General features: G+C 47.5%; 1 long non-coding RNA gene across 1 annotated transcript; it reads right to left on the bottom strand.

Annotated features, from left to right (window-relative positions):
- Positions 1-394: 394 nt before the first annotated feature.
- Positions 395-4245, bottom strand: LOC113485207. Its single transcript, XR_003399375.1, has 4 exons — positions 4083-4245; positions 3515-3805; positions 2481-2646; positions 395-484 (listed from the first exon to the last, which is right to left on the bottom strand). It is a non-coding gene; the product is annotated as an uncharacterized LOC113485207 (long non-coding RNA).
- Positions 4246-4255: the final 10 nt, after the last annotated feature.

The following is a 4255-nucleotide window of genomic DNA, read 5'->3' as shown; positions in this document are numbered from 1 at the left end:
GGGGGGGGCTCTCTGCCGGCAGCATCATCCTCGGCACGACGGCGGCCGCTGGAGCCGAGCTTGGCCCCTGCCGAGCACCCCAAATGGTTCCTGGGGGTGCGAGGGCACCGCCGGTGCAAAACGAGGCTGGTGGGGTGCACGGAGGTGGAGTGAGGGTGAGGTTGGGAAGTAGATGCTGCAAATATGCTCGAGGTAGGTGTGTTTCCATTTTTAATCTTCTTTCCCCCCCCCCAATCTTCAGTCTTCTAAACTATCTCGAATCCCTGTAGTTATGTAAGGAGAATATGAGTGGTAGAGAAAGAAACAGAAGTCGATAGCAGCCACCAACTCGGTTTTTTTTTCTTTGACAGGATTGGGTTTATTGAGTTTTGTCAGTCTATCGGGGTTAATTGGACTCTCATCCAACCGGTGGGCTCTGCCACCCTCCCTCTTGTGTTGCTGGGGTACAGGTTGGATGAAAAGCAACACCTCCTCAAGGATGCTCCTGTAATACAAGTTTTGATGAAGTGGAAATGCAATAATTAGCTTTTTCCAGACCTGTACTGAGAACAAGAGTTTTCCTCTTTGGTTGCTGCATTGTTGCAAGATTGCTTTACACCGTGGCACAGGCCTTTGAGCTCAGCAGTGTCTTTGCACCACTTATCTTACATGAGTAATTCGGATGTTTCCTGGTTTTACACTGAACCAATCACTTCATTTTTTTAACTTATTGATGTGGCTGTTTTAAAAAATGTTCCCCATCTATTGTATTCCTTAAAAAAAAAAAAAAAAAAAAAAAAAAAAAAAAAAGGATTTTTGCAGCAAGCCTCATCCTTCCCTACATGTAGGTTAGGTTCTTGTTCAGTTTTGATGGTTGCACCTCGCTTTCCAGCAACTCATGCCTGCCCTCTCTTCTAGAGCAGCTGTGCTCTCAGGACCCTCGAATCCAGCCCTCACTGGTCCCCCATCCTGCAGCTCAGGGACTGGCTGAATTTTATGAAGTTTCCCAACTTGTCCAAGCAGCAAAGCTGACCTCTTTCAAACCTGGTTCTCATTAGGCTCTGACAAATCCCACATGACACTTGTGGTATTGAAAAATACCCAGCGTGTTACCTCCATCTTCTCTAAACCAGCAAAGAATCCCCAAACCAGTTTCTATGTAAAAGTGGAGAATGTGAGGTGTTTTGAAGGGTGGGGGGCATGCTAATTTTTGTCTGAAATAAAAATAGCAAGGCTGCTCCCTCTTGTTGGGCATGTTGATGTCCCCTTCCCCCTGCGGCTGCGGCGCTGCTCAGCGGCTTCGCCTGCAGCCCCGGGATGCTGCGAGTATGTAGGTCAGAGCTCTTCTGGCTCTGGTAAGCGTTAAATCAAGCTTGTGCTGATCTTGGTTGCTCCAATCTTTTCAGGTATTTGCTTTAGCGTTCAGCTTCCCCCTTCCTCCTCTGGGTTATCAGTGGTAAAAGGCCCTTAATTGTAATTTATCTGTGGCTGGTACACGGTGGGATTATCTTTAGGGCTCAGGGTGGCAACACTTAGGTTCAGGATTATTTGCATTGCAGTTATTACCTGTGGGTGTAACAATTGAAATGGGGCCACCCATTTTTTGAAAAATCTCATTCTTTGCCTTGCAGCTTTAGCAAAGGATGGGTCTCTTCTGTTATTAATACTGACTTACTCGCAGGACTTTGGCTATCAACGCTGCAGCAGCTGCTTTTTCACCACAGATAACAGAAAGCATCTGGACTAGCTGGGGAGTGCATTGTACGATATGTAGGGCACAGTGGGAGGTGACCATCATGCGATTATGGTATATCTGTGACAGCCATCTGCCACTTTTTTTGGGTGTGGGGTGTTTTTTGTTGTTTTAACTTTCCCAGACTTCCAATTCAACAGCTAAATTCAAAGTCCACCATGGACTGAAATTTCTCCTTCAGAAAGCTGTAGAGAACTGTATTAAGTCTAAAGCTCATCAACAGTATCACTTTGAATTAAATTCATACACAGATCATAATGAAGCATGGAATTTAGCTTTCTGCCGGTTCCTAGATTTTATTAGATTTGCCTTGTGTAGAGAGCAAACCCCATCCCCCCCTCTGCTGAGCCTGATTTGTAGTCTGAGAGCTTGTGCTCGCTGATCACGAGCCAAATCAGAAACCTTCATCTTTGGCAACACTGGGAAAGGGGATTTAGGATTTGCAGATATGTTTTTCCACAGCCCACCTTCTGTCATTGTTTGAGCCTCTAAACCAAGGAGTTTTAATATAAATAAAAAGAACATTTAAGGAAAACGAAGGCAGCGTTGTTTCTTTTTTTAGTGCAGTGAATGTAGTTCTCAGCACTGGAGTACAAGATGGAGTGGCTGAGGAGGAAAGAGGTAAATGTGATGATGGTATAATCAAAAGGTCACATTGGGCAGAGTTTGGAGGCTTCACACATCAATATGTGAGATTATATATATATATGATAACTGGGTCCTAATAAATGGTGAACAAACAGCTTACCTGGTTACTAATACCAGGATCTTTGAGGAATCTCTGTTAGCATCGATGTCTGCTGTATAAGTTTCACCTGCCATCTCTGGATGCTCGCTCAGCTGTCACGAAGACCTCTACAGGTTTGCCCAGAGTCATCTTCAAGTGTGCGGTAACTAATGAGCTGCTCAGCATCCTAAAGCCCATGAAACAAGATTCCCAAGTCAGGCTCGTCTCCAACAGTTCCTTAGAATTTATATAGAAACCTATTTAAGTGATGGGACTTGATACAGAATAGCCTCACTGTCACCTGACCTCTAAGAGGTTCGTGCTGGCTGAGAATCTGCATCTGAGTCTCCCATCTCTCCAGACAGCCAGCCCTAACCAACAGATTATTTAAAATATTAAGAAATACTTCTAATATTTATGGTCTCAGTGGTTATGTCCCTCAGAAAACTAAGGGAAGAAGACTTTATACTTCTGTGGCTAGGCTACTGTTCTGGGCTGTGGACTCGGAAATGAGCAAAGCAATCTTCTGAACTGAGAAGTTCTGAATGTCAGGAAAATTCTTTGTTAGAAGGTATTTTCTAGAGGGTATGGCTGTCAGTTGTTCAGTAAGGTTTGTGGTGCTCAGCCTGGGAACCTCTGAGACCCCAAGGAAAGGGAAAGCTGTGACTTGCACTGCAGAGCACAAGTGCAGTGTAATGGTGCAGGTACCAGTCTGGCTCTGTCTGCACTGAAGTGCTGTGAAAATATACTCTGGTTCTAAAACCACTTTTAATTAAGATTTGAAGTAAAGCAAATTGCCATCATCGTGGGTTGTCGCTGTGCAATTATCTTACCTACTTAAAAGCTACTTTGTCATGGACAGCTGATGCAAAACTGGTCTCAACAGCAAGGTATGGACAGCACAAGGCAGCGACTGGACACCTCGGGGGTACTTGTGGACTCATACCCTGAACTGCCTTCCTCACTGAGCAGAAACCTTCAGATCAATTTTTTTTTCTGAAAACTTAACGCCAGTCACTATCTAGCAGATACTCTTGACTTTCAGGAGCTGTTACCTGCGCTGGGGCACACCGCTCCGGTGTGTGTGTGTGGGTTGTGCTAAAGGCACCGCTGCTCTGGCTGCATTTCCGTGGTTCCTAGCTGCTGGTCCGCTCCTCCGGCTTGGTGCCTGCTCTCGCAGCTGGCGTTTGGAGATGCTTTAAAGGGCCCTGGCCACGGGCAGAGCTGTGGCTGCTTGAAATTCCTGGGGGGAGCCGGGGTAGGTGTTCAGTGGTTCCTAAGTAGACCTAAACCCGTTTCTAGCCCTGTGCACTGTCCTCATTGCATTGCCACTTGAGGAGAGCGACCTGTTGTTGTAACAACTTGCAATTAGCCAGTTTTTCAGTGTTATTTTTTGGGGTTAAAATGTTTGCTGCTGCCCGAGCAGAAGATCGCACTTCACTGTATTTACAGCCGAGGCGCTGCCACAAACCGATGCAGCCTCTCTCAACTCCCTGCTCTAAGTTCCCCTCGCGGGGATGCCGCCACCCCCCGGGCCTTGGCCTTTCTTCCCCCTAAAACCCCGCTGGAAGGAAAACACCCAACGTGGGCTTTCTGGGACGTGCCTGGCTTCCTCTGAATTACCGTTTTTAAGCACACACGGTGACAGCCGTGCCCGCGGGCCGGTTGCTTCCCGAGAAGGGCACCGGGCCGGCCGCCCCCTCCCACAGGCCGCTCCGGCACCCTTCGCCATCACGGGTGGTTTCAGAGGGACACCCCGGGCCCGCAGCCGCCTCCCCCCGCCGCCGCGCCGAGGC

The sequence above is a fragment of the Athene cunicularia genome (assembly GCF_003259725.1).
Source record: "Athene cunicularia isolate RWA chromosome 13 unlocalized genomic scaffold, athCun1 chr13_part1, whole genome shotgun sequence".
NCBI lineage: Eukaryota > Metazoa > Chordata > Aves > Strigiformes > Strigidae > Athene > Athene cunicularia.
Note: the sequence above shows the minus strand (reverse complement) of the source record. Positions and strands in the feature narration are given on the sequence as shown.